The 12,914-nt window shown below is 40.8% G+C and overlaps 1 pseudogene; it reads left to right on the forward strand.

The window, feature by feature from the left end:
• The first annotated feature begins 206 nt into the window (after positions 1 to 206).
• Positions 207 to 1,599, forward strand: LOC132487496 (heterogeneous nuclear ribonucleoprotein A3-like; annotated as a pseudogene).
• Positions 1,600 to 12,914: the final 11,315 nt, after the last annotated feature.

Below are 12,914 nucleotides of genomic sequence, written 5' to 3' on the forward strand. Positions count from 1 at the left end.
CAGAGATCAGACTCCTTCTACCATTTTTTCCACTGCACTGGATTTGGATGTTGTGCTCTAAATTACCTCATGGCTCAGGATGGCTGCTCTTGAGGTAAAGTCATCACACCCCACATTCCAGGCGGCAGGAAAAACGTATAAGTGGTGTTCCTCCCAGCTGAATTGCTTCCTTTTAAGAAGATTGCCTAGGCGAGTCTGGTCTCAAAATGGAGGTAAAACCACCACCCAGTCGCCCCCAGCCCGACTCTGGCCATCGCCGCCGCCGTTGGGGGGGGAGGAGGTCCATGATCCAAAGGAACCAGAACAGTTGAGAAAACTGTTTATTGGTGGTCTGAGCTTTGAAACTACAGATGATAGCTTAAGAGAACATTTTGAGAAATGGGGCACACTTACAGATTGTGTGGTGATGAGAGACCCCCAAACAAAACGTTCCAGGGGCTTTGGTTTTGTGACTTACTCTTGTGTTGAAGAGGTGGATGCAGCAATGTGTGCTCGACCACACAAGGTTGATGGGCGTGTAGTGGAACCAAAGAGAGCTGTTTCTAGAGAGGGTTCTGTAAAGCCTGGTGCCCATCTAACAGTGAAGAAAATTTTTGTTGGTGGTATTAAAGAAGATACAGAAGAATATAATTTGAGAGACTACTTTGAAAAGTATGGCAAGATTGAAACCATAGAAGTTACGGAAGACAGGCAGCGTGGAAAAAAGAGAGGATTTGCTTCTGTAACTTTTTTTTTTTTTTTTTTTTTTTTTTTTTTTTTTTTCTTTTTTTGCGGTATGTGGGCCTCTCACTGTTGTGGCCTCTCCCGTTGCGGAGCACAGGCTCCGGATGCGCAGGCCCAGCGGCCATGGCTCACGGGCCCAGCCGCTCCGCGGCATATGGGATCCTCCCAGACCGGGGCACGAACCCGTATCCCCTGCATCGGCAGGCGGACTCTTAACCACTGCGCCACCAGGGAGGCCCGCTTCTGTAACTTTTGATGATCATGATATGGTTGATAAGGTTGTTGTTCAGAAATACCACACTCTTAATGGGCATACTTGTGAAGTGGAAAAGGCCCTTTCTAACAAGAAATGCAATCTGCTGGATCACAAAGAGGTCGTGGAGGTGGATCTGGCAACTTTATGGGTCGTGGAGGAAACTTTGGAGGCGGTGGAGGTAACTTTGGCCGTGGTGGAAGCTTTGGTGGAAGAGGAGGCTATGGTGGTGGAGGTGGTGGCAGCAGAGGTAGTCACGGAGGAGGTGATGGTGGATGGGATGGATTTGGAGGCGACGGTGGTAGCTATGGCCGTGGTCCTGGTTACAGTCGTAGAGGAGGCTATGGGGGTGGTGGACCAGGACATGGAAACCAAGGTGGTGGAGGATATGATGGTTACAGTGAAGGAGGAAATTGTGGAGGTAACTATGGTGGTGGTGGGAGCTATCATGATTTTGGAAATTATAGTGGACAACAGCCATCAAATGATGGACCCGTGAAGGGGGGCAGTTTTGGTGGAAGAAGCTCGGGAAGTCCCTATGGTGGTGGTTATGGATCTGGGGGTGGAAGTGGTGGATAGGGTAGCAGAAGGTTCTAAAAACTCCGAAGAAAAGGGCTACAGTTCTTAGCAGGAGAGAGCGCGAGGAGCGGTCAGGAAAGCTGCAGGTTACTTTGAGACAGTCGTCCCAAATGCATTAGAGGAACTGCAAAACTCTGCCAAAGAAGGAAGGATGATCCTTAGTCAGAAAAGTTACTGCAGCTTAAACAGGAAACCCTTCTTGTTCAGGACAACTGTTGATAGCCACAGTTTGCAAAAAGTGCAGCTATTGATAAATGCAATGTAGTGTCAATTAGATGTACATTCCTGAGGTCTTTTATCTGTTGTAGCTTTGCCTTTTTCTTTTTCTTTTCATTATATCAGGTGTATTGTCCTGTAAATTGTGGTAGCGGTACCAGGAATAAAAAATTAAGGAATTTTTAACTTTTCAAAAAAAAAAAAAAAAAAGAAGTTTGCCTAGAAATACTATGTCAAGAACCTAGTCCTAGGACCACATTTCAGTCTTCAACTACAAGGGAGGCTGGAAAATGAAGCCTTTGTTCCAGGCAGCAAAGACAAGGTAAAGAGGCTTTGCTTCTAAAGTAAAAGGGGAAGATAGGTGTGAAGAAGGCAAGTAGTATCTCTGCCACACCTCCACAGCAAAATTTGTCCCCCCAAATAAAAGTAGTTTATATTCATGCTCCTCTCACTATCCTCCTATCAGTATTCTCCGACCTCCAGCCCCCTGAAACTCTTCTTGTCAAAGTCCCCAACTTCCAAATTGCCACAACTCATGAAACGTTCCCAACTTGACATTCTTTTACTTCTAAACAGCATGCAACACCATTTACCACTTTCTCCTCTTGCTCTCCACCACCCACTAACCCACTCCCTCAGTGGCTACTTCTTCTCAATCTTCCTTGCTGGTTCCTTCTCCCCTGCCCTCTTCTCTGATGACACACTCCCTCCAAGGCAGTGTATACAATCCCCAGCTTTAAATATCGTCTCTGTTCTAATCGCTCCTAAAATTCTATCCCCAGCCCTGACCTCTCCTCTGAGTTCCATACTTATGTTGATCTGTGTCTACTCCACTTCAACATTTTGCATCTCATATTCGGCATGTCCAGCATGACATTCCTGATTTCTAAATCAACAGACAAACAAACAACAAAAAAACGACTGCTACTCAGATTTCCCCCACTGTGTAAATGAATAACCATCTACACAGAGTTGCTCAGACCCAAATACTGCTATTGCTTGATTCCACACCTTCTTTTGCACCCACACATTCAGTTCATAAGTAGAGGGTTGTTAGCGCCACTTGTAAACATATTCCAAGCCTGTCCACTTCCCTCCACAGCTGCTCCCACAGTGCCAAGTACAGAACCAGCATCATTTCTCACCTGGACTGCAGAACTAGCCACAGAACTGACTTACCTGCTTCCAAACTCACTCATCCTACTTTAAAATATAAGCCAACCCCAAACCCTTAAATAGCTTCCACTTTTACTAAGAATCAAATCAAATGGCCTATAAGGCTCTTTGTGGTGTGGACTCTGCCTACATCTATGACCCCAGTTCTTACTACCCTCTCCCTCTCTAGCTACACTTTAGCCGCACTGGGCCTCTTTCTCCTCCTTCAACACGTCAGGCTCATTTTTGTTTTAGATCTCTTGCATTTGCTGTTCCCTCCATCTGTAGTATTATTCCCTCCAGGCGTCATCTGGTTGGCCCCATTAGCCATTCAGGCATTCAAATGCCACCGCCTCAGAGACCCCTTAAGAACTCATCTGATATTGTGCTCCACCCACCCACCTGGTCCTCTTTTGCTCTACATGCTTTTTCTTTTTCTTTCTTTTTTTTTTTTTTTTTAATAGTCATGACCCTATCCGAAAGTTTTGGATATTTATGCGTTTGCTTGTTAGTTGTTTTTCTCCACATTGGAATGTTAGCTCCATTACAGCAACAAGCTTGTCTATCTTCTTTTCACACTGTCCCAGCTGCATCTGAGATAAATATTTGTTAGCTGAACACATGCATGTTTGCACCGTAAGAAAGAGCAGGAGAGGAAGAGAGACTCTGTAATGGACAGTCCTAACACTCCATCGGTCACAAGTGGTTTTTATGCAAGTTCCTCCAGCGTGGTGTAAGTACAAGAGAAACCAAACTGGGTCTGGCATGCCCTATGATCTGAACCAGCAAGACATTTCCAGGCATCAGGAAAGGCTGAAAGTGAGGAAAAGTGTGATTCAGTCAGAAGGCAAGCAGGGGGACGAGGACGGAGTGTATTCTGAGGGAAGGGTGGTGGCAAGTGGTTCAAAGCCAAGCCAAGAACAGCCTGAGTATATTGAAGTTGCCCTGTTATGTGAAGTCTGCAGTGTTGGGCAGGATTGGGGCTAGTTTCTTATAGGAACTAGAGAAGAGTCATAACCCAGAAGAATCAATCTCAGGGAAGAGACGACATTTATACATTGGATAGGTGGTGCCATTTAGCCAATGTAGGTCATGTGACAGTGACTGCAGTGAAACTGGTCATGATCCCCATTGCTGCAAGTGTGTGAAAGGCCTTCTCCACACCCCCCAAAAATATTAATGCACCGTCTCTTTCCCCAAAACAAATAAAAACATTAGCACTTGTTTACCAGTATAACCATTATTACTTAGGGTAATCTTCCCCAAAACAAATAAAAATATTAGCACTTGTTTACCAGTATAACCATTATTACTTAGGGTAAGTTCGATGTCAATGATCAATGTGGTCCTACAATGCTACTGGATTATAAATTTCCCTCTAAACCTTAGGGCCCTGGGAACATTTCTGTATGTGGAACTAAATAAAACTAAATAAAATGTGGATCTTTCTAGATCATTACAAGAGCAAAAGTCATAAAAATATTTTTATCCATACTCCCATTCCTCAAAGTGTTTTCAGGTACATGTTTCTACAGAGGAAAAAATTACAATGTACACATATATTTAATATAGATTATAATTTAAAACCACAGATCAACTAAGCTCCTAACAAAAGAGGTATGTTTAAATATATTTCTGGTATACCAATGAGTGGACTACTAAATTTAATAATGGAAAAATGAAATAAAACCAAATGGAAAAAGTAGAACACAAATTGTGTCTACAGTAAAATTATATGCACACATTGTGTATGTACATGTGTGGATGGATACACGGTGATGTGCTGGAGCTGACTTGTATTGTAGGTTTTTGAGAACCAGCTGCTACGTTTTCAGGGATTTTGCAAGCCAGTTGTTAAACACGGTCATTATGAAAAATTAAACAGATATCTGTATAGTGGAACTACTATGTGCTGGCCACTACTGCACATGTCTTATTTGGTACCTCATGGATGGTTTGAAATTGGCCATGATGGCAGCATTTACACCATGGAGACTGGCAAATGCTACAAATCAGGGTTGGTTATTTTTGTTATGCTGATTGTCTAGACTTAAGAAAGTGGTCGAGAATATGTTAATAATGTTATTAAACTTGAAATGTGTCCAATCTGTTGTCCTTACCTTGTAAGTGGAATTAAAAACGGAGGCAATATTTTGCCAGTATTTGAAAACTTAGCCAAAAATGTGCTCTTCTCACTGACAAATGAGGGAAGATCTTACATTACCACTCTTCTGTCTTAAGCATTAATGTAAATGAAAATATTAATCAATGTTCATGTTAGACCCACACTTAAAGTGCCAGTTGCTAAACATTTACCAGCACAATACTTTGTGTGCCTGTAAAACTAGAGTTCATGATTATAAAGAAAGCAACAGGTAAACTAAAATTATGGGTGAAATACTAATTTTATTTTATTTATTTTTAAATTTTATTGGAGTATAGTTGATTTACAATGTTGTGTTATTTTCAGGTGTACAGCAAAGTGATTCAGTTATACATATATATATATTTATTCTTTTTCAGATTCTTTCATATAAGTTATTACAGAATATTGAGTAGAGTTCCCTGTGCTACACAGTACGTCCCTGTTGGTTATCAATTTTATATACAGTAGTGTGTGTATGTTTATACCAAGCTCCTAATTTATCCCTCCCCACCACATTTCCCCTTTGGAAATCCTAAATTCGAAATCTGTGAGTCTGCTTCTGTTTTGTAAATAAGTTCATTTATATCATTTAAAAAAATTAAATTCCACATATGAGTGATATCATATGTGTCTTTCCCTTTCTGACTTACTTAACTTAGTATGATAATCTCTAGGTCCATTCATGTTGCTGCAAATGGCATTATTTCATTCTTTTTTATGGCCAAGTGATATTCCATTGTATATATGTACCACATACTAATTTTAAATATTTCCATTTGTAATGATTTTAATATAGAATAATAATTATTTTAAAAGTGAAATAATATAACAAACAAACCTTCCTAGAAATGTTAACATTTTCCAGAAGAAGTAACATTATGGCACAAACACAATGAATTATTTATCTCTTGACTTTCTTTCCTTCCACAAGTATTGAACCTCTACCATTAGCAAGGCACTGTTTTATCCCTGATCTTATAAAGCTTATAAATCTTGTGTGGAATCAGAAATAAAACAAATAATTATAAAAACAAATATTTAAATGTCAATTTTGTTAAATACGTAAAAGGAGAAGACTAGGAAACCTAGACTAGTAGGATAGGGAGGGCATCTTTTAGGAAATGAACTTTAAGCTGATATTACAAGTAAGAATAGGAGTTAGCTCAACAAAGAGGGTAGAGAAGAGCATCCCAAGCAGAGGGAACAGCATAAGCAAAGGCCCTGAGGGAGGACAAAGCTTAACCTAAGGACACATCAGTGCAGTGTGGAGTGGCCAAGGCATATAGGGCTGGGTCTGAGTGCCAGGGCTGGAACCACATTGTACAGGGCTTTACAGACTATGGTAAGGGCTCTGACTGTTCTTCTAAGAGTCATGAGAAGCCATCACTGAATCTTAAAATTGTTTGGCGAGTGGATGCAATGGAAATTAAGAATCAAGGTAGCTCCACTGGGTTCCAAGTGAGAATTATCTGCAACATAGAAAGTCGTATAATCAAATCCCTTTTTCTTTTGCTTTACATCATACTTCATGATAATTGGGATAACATAGAGGAAGATCCAAAGGTCCTGGTCCCATCAGATCTGGGAAATCTAAGGGAAATAATATCATTAGAATGCTTTAATTTGGCCTCCCTATATTTAGTTCAGATTGGAACCTGGTCTTTTGAGATTCAGATATAAGTATTTCCAGCCACCCAACCCACATGGTGCAATCCCTTTCCAAGATGATTGCAGATTCTCGGGGACTTCTGTTTGCCTGGTTCCTGGGGCACATGGAGTTATTCCAGACACATCTGGACTCTTGTTCTTCTCCTACTCAACCCTAGAATCCGCCTTACCTCGCTTCCTTCCTTCGTTCCTCCTTCCTCCCTCCCTTCTCCCCCTTTCCTCTCCTCCTCCGCCTCCTCCTCCTCCTTTTCTTTTTCTGATTGTTTTCCTCTCTCTCTCTCTCTTGCTCTCTCGTTGTCACTCTTGCTCTCCTAACATGAATTCATCCTGATACCTCCAATACTAACCCAACATTTCAGGGCTCCTTCTTGTTTCTCCCTTTTCCTGTTTGTACCCCCCTTTTCTTACAATGAAAAACCTGACTCCCCGTATCCTCAATATACTCACCTACTTGCTCATGCCAAGAATACACAATTTTTTTTTCAGAATCGCTAAACCACACCACTGAGAAAACACATCATCTGTATTTTGTTAAATAAAGACACTGCAGTTCAGGATGCTTAAGTGGTTTGCTTGAGAGACTAGGAAATGGCAGAACAGAGATTATCCTTCTATTCTTCTGTCTCCTTCTTCCGTGTCCTTCCCACCATTTCTGTTTTTTCAAGTCATGAAACCAAATAAGGACTCTAAATATTTTATCTCTACTTATAATTCGTCAGCCCCACATGTTCAAATAGTACTCAAGGTGTCAGAAACATTACGGAGTGAGGATGTTGACAGTTTCGACTGGAGTTTTTTGAGTAAGTTCTATACTTTTCATGAGGCAAACATTAAATTCAGAAGCCACTTTAAAAATGACATGATTTTTACCGTGTATTTTTTGAAAAATTAGCCAATGAGATCAGTAAATTAATTCTAATTAGATGGAAACATTATCGTGAGCTTATTTTGACTCCCATGAGTTTTTTCTCCACCCTCACACCCTAGAGAAGTGAGCTAAGCAGAAAGGTAAAAATTAGCCCACTTCCTTAGATGGGTGGGGTATTTGTTTGTTAGAGAATCACAGGGTTAAGATTCTAACATTTGATGAAATACTGCCATTTACAGCAACATGGATGGGCTTAGAGATTATCATAGTAAGTGAAGTAAGTCAGACAGAGAAAGATAAATATCATATGTTATCACTTATTTGTGGAATCTAAAATATGATACAAATGAACTTATTTACAAAACAGAAACAGACTCACAGACACAGAGAACAGACTTGTGGTTACCAAAGGGGAAAGGGGGGGATAAATTAGGAGGTTGGGATTAGCAGATACAATCCACTATATATAAAACAGATAAACAACAAAGACTTACTCTATAGCACAGGGAACTATATTCAATATCCTGTATAAGCTATACATAATACCTTTCATAAGCTATAATGAAAAAGAATATATATATATGTATAACTGAATCATTTTGCTGTACACCAGAATCTAACACAATGTTGTAAATCAAATATACTTCAGTTTAAAAAAAAGATTCTAACATTTGAGATCGTGCATAAAAATTTTTATATAATTTAAGGCAATCACATTTTGTTGCCAGTTTGCACACTCAAGTCACCTTTGTAGGGCTACTAGAAAGGACATCGATGCCAGAGTCCATGTTTCACTAGGCAGGTTTAGGCCTCAGAGTATAAATAGGTTAACTGAAAATAGAAGCAGGTTTTTTTTTTTTGTCCCTTGAGCAAGAATACCTAGGTAAGAAGCATTGTAATTAGAATGTATACAGTAATTACAGATGTACTCCTGTACGTCAAATGTGTTATACTCCTCAAAATCTATTATTTCATGGTCTTTGAAGCAACCATTATGATATCATGATGGTGAAGCTGTAATTAGAAGCTAAGTCGTACCAACACATTTTTGCAAAACAAAGTGAAAAATATTACCCTTTTCTTCTTCAGGGGCAAGAATAAGAAGATTTTACCCATAGCGCTAAAAATTAAGAAGTGTTAGGAGTAAATAGGAAAGGCAACTCTATCTCACTCTGTGGGCCCCTGGAGGGCAGTTCTGCAGACTTCCTCTTCCTGGGACAGCCTGAAGCCACCAGGAAAAAGATGCAACAGAGTATGAGATAAACAGGAGGAGTTAATGAGCCACCACTGATTACTACTTTGAAAGAACCCACTATCCTTGAGGCCTTATTTGTAAAAAGGATTTTTAAGTGGATTCTCAAGGAATACAGCTTTTGCCCAAAAAACCTGTAGAAAAAAACAAAATACTATGGTCTGCTGTGGGTGGTGGGATGTGACGAGGCTGGTGGAATAGTATCTCCTCCAAGGACATCGGGGCATGGGCTGGAGCTCCAAGGGTCAGCCCCTCGCTGGCTCCGCCCATCTTTGGTGCCACTTAGCCTCCACTGCAATATCTTGCCATAGTAGGTGCTCAGTGAATCATGCACAAATATCTCACATGAATGACACACTGCACGAACCAATGAGATGAGGGTTAGGGAGTGACTCAAGAGTCTGGTGGGGCGGGGAGAGCACAGATTACTGGGTTCATTCTTAAGTTGGAGAAGTCAGGGGAGGACCTGTGTTTTCTATACAGAAACGTAATCTTCACAACTACCTGGTGACCATCCTTTTCCCCATTAGGCACATAGGGAATTGAAGCTGAGAGAAGTCTGATATTGCCCAAGCCACGTGGCTAGGATGGGATCCATTTACTCATTATATTCCAAATCCTCACTCTACATCATGCTGGGAAGCTATATGTTCGTTGAAGAAAAAATATCTTGTGTCTTTGGAATAATATTAGTGTCTGGCCAGTGGCAGTCAGGTGATCATCAGCAGGTACAGAAACACTCCTCTCACCAAAGAATGAAAACGTTGTATTTTTCCTGGGCTGGCTGGCAGAAGAACTGTCTAGCTGATGATTCATGCCCTGTATGTGAATGCAAATGGGCATGTTAGGCCCAGGACATGCACACCCCCAGGTTTGCTTGGCTCTGCCTGCTTGCTCCATGAAGAGCCCCAGCCACTGCCACTCATTTCCAAACTCCCAGAGCCCTTCCAGAACCCCCTTGAGGGGGGGCCGGGCGTGGACACCATCTCCATTACACCCATGATGGCAGGACCTATGGCAGCCCTGGGACCCAGGCCTAATCTGCCTGGCTCCACAGAAGTTCTGCCCCCGGCAAAGTACGGTACCCCCAGCTGTGTAATCTGCCTTCCCAGTGGGGCCGTGTAATTCGGCTAGTATGGGTTAGAGGAGGCAAACTAATCTATGCAAAGGAAATGTATTATAAGGGTCTGTTTTTTTCCAGGCACTGTTTTAGAACCTGGGGAATCCATGGTGAACCAGTTCTCAAGAAGCTCATATTCTCTTGGGGAACCTCAGGTTATCTGACTTGGAGCCGGTGCTTTTAACCTCAGTAGCACATTGCCAATTCCAGTGACCCACCTTATACATGTATGTTCTTTTTTTAAAATTATTTTTATTTTATATTGGAGTCGAGTTGATTTACAATGTTGTATTAGTTTCAGGTGTACAGCAAAGTGATTCAGTTATATATATACATATAGCTATTCTCTTCCAAATTCTCTTGCCACTTAGGTTATTACAGAATATTGAGCAGAGTTCCCTGTGCTATACAGTAGGTTCTTGTTGGTTATCTATTTTATTTTTTATTTTTATTTTTTTGGCCACACCATGCGGCATGGGGGATCTTAGTTCCCCGACCAGGGATCGAACCTGCATCTCCTGCATTGGAAGTGCTGAGTCTTAACCACTGGACCGCCAGGGAAGTCCTGATTATCTATTTTAAATATAGCAATGTATATATATGTATGTCAGTCCCAGACTACCAATTTATCCTTTCCCCCACCTTCTCCCTTTGGTAACCATAAGTTTGTTTTCTAAGTCTGTGAGTCTGTTTCTGTTTTGAAAATAAGTTCATTTGTTTCATTTTTTTTAGATTCCACATATAAGTGATATATGATATTTGTCTCTTTCTGTCTGACTTACTTCTGTATGTTCTAATTCTCACTGCAATATTTGGTAAGAAATGAGAAACTAAATATATAGGGATCCGTTATAACAAAAACATCCCCAAATGCTGAATCTCCAAGAGTCCTACTATTATCCCTAAATAACATTGGAGGGTGTGTTGGGCGTGACTCAACGCAGGAAGCAGAAACCACTCTTCACATTTTAAACAGAAAAGGATTTAACACATGGAATTAGGTGCTAATAAAATGCTTGGCAGAACTTGGTCTCTAGAAATGAAATGTAGAACCACTCCTTGGAACCAACTCACTGAGAAGCTATTCCTCTGAGGCTACTATTTGAACAATTGAGCTCAAGAACATATGGTCATAACTGTAGTGGAGAAATGAGGAAGTGGGAATGAAGAAGCTGAACGTGGCATCCGGCTTCCTCTCCACAGCAACACCTGTGAATACATAGAGACCTGGATAATGGACACGGTAACACCACTAGCAGAAAACTTCACATTTTATGACCTTGTTTGCCAATGGAATAAGGCAAAAGTCAAGAAAATGGCCTCCACTTCTGCCTCACAAATCTCATGCAAGTGCACCAAATTGGAAGAAACTACCACGGGAAATGAAATTTTCAGCATTCCAAACTCTACAGTATAGAAAAACATACTAGAAGAATGATCAAATAAAAGTTGAATTAGCAAGTCCACAATGCCCAACACACAGAAGGAAAGACTGAGTTTACCATGTTGAATGATCACTATGGAATTACCAGTAAAGTAAGTCACATCTCCAACCTAGCGCCTAGTATAACATCCTACACATATTAGATGCTCAATGAAAAATTTGATAAATAAAAGAATGAATCAATGAATAAATGCATTGTGGATGTCACAAAAACAAACTTTAATGGCTTTTTTCTTTTATTCTTTTTAAAAAAATTATTCCTAAATGAGGTAGTGATGGTTGTTTTGTTCAAATACAAACTGAAATATTCTTGGCTGGCTCATTTCCCTTTTGTGTCTATCTAAGCAGCTTTTACGAAGCTCAGGAAGTAAAATAAATTTTTTTTTTTTTTTTTTTTTTTTTGCGATATGCGGGCCTCTCACTGTTGTGGCCTCCCCCGTTGCGGAGCACAGGCTCCGGACGCGCAGGCTCAGCGGCCATGGCTCACGGGCCCAGCCGCTCCGCGGCATATGGGATCCTCCCAGACCGGGGCACGAACCCGTATCCCCTGCATCGGCAGGCGGACTCTCAACCACTTGCGCCACCAGGGAGGCCCAGTAAAATAAATTTTTAAAAATAGAAGAAATCTAGATTTTTTTTCCTCCTTCCTTTCGTTGGACAATGAATTTCCCTTTCACACTTTTGTGGTTATTATTGCTAAATGTTTCCTCCGAGGAGAAGTCTTCCTATTTTGTTTATTTTTAGAAACTTAAGGTTGCATACAGAGAAGACTTTTGAAAACTGGAATCTCAGAAGGGAACTTCTAGGCAATGGCTCTCTATCTAGACCAGGATAGCAGCAACTCTGAGTAGATTATAAGAATATAGTCCTGCAGTGGGTCAACCTCTGATCCCCTTTGTTCCACATTAAACGGCATTTCTGAAGACTAATTTTCATTCTCTTTCCCTGTAGCATATAGACAACCAAATCCACTTAACCCTAACAAAAAGTCATCCAGATGTTTCCTTGCTTAAATTGGCACTAATTAGGATTGGCACTAAGTTGTACAAAGTATTATCATAGAATGCTGGAACCAAAAGGAATTTTAAGTCATACCATGCTACTCTCTTGTTTGTAGGTGAGCAAACTGACATAGAGTGAGGTTGAATATTATTCTGTATATTCAGCCTCTACTCCTTACTTTGGAAACATTCTCTCACGTATATTTGTTCATCCAGGAAATATTTAGTGTATATGGCACACAGAGCACTGTGCAAGGACTTGTATGGAGATGCTGGGATGATTCCAGGCACGTACCCCAAGACTACAGCCAATAAGCCACACAGAGATCCAACCACATAGGACTGAATGCATGAAAATAATATGCATTTTCATGACTGCTCATTCCTTACCCGCGCTTCCCCCACAAGACCTTACCTCTCTCTCTCTTCATGTCAAAATCCTGTGCATTCTTCAAAGCCCAATTCAATTGTTAGTTACTGCTATGGTCT

The sequence above is a fragment of the Mesoplodon densirostris genome, chromosome 1 (assembly GCF_025265405.1).
Source record: "Mesoplodon densirostris isolate mMesDen1 chromosome 1, mMesDen1 primary haplotype, whole genome shotgun sequence".
NCBI lineage: Eukaryota > Metazoa > Chordata > Mammalia > Artiodactyla > Ziphiidae > Mesoplodon > Mesoplodon densirostris.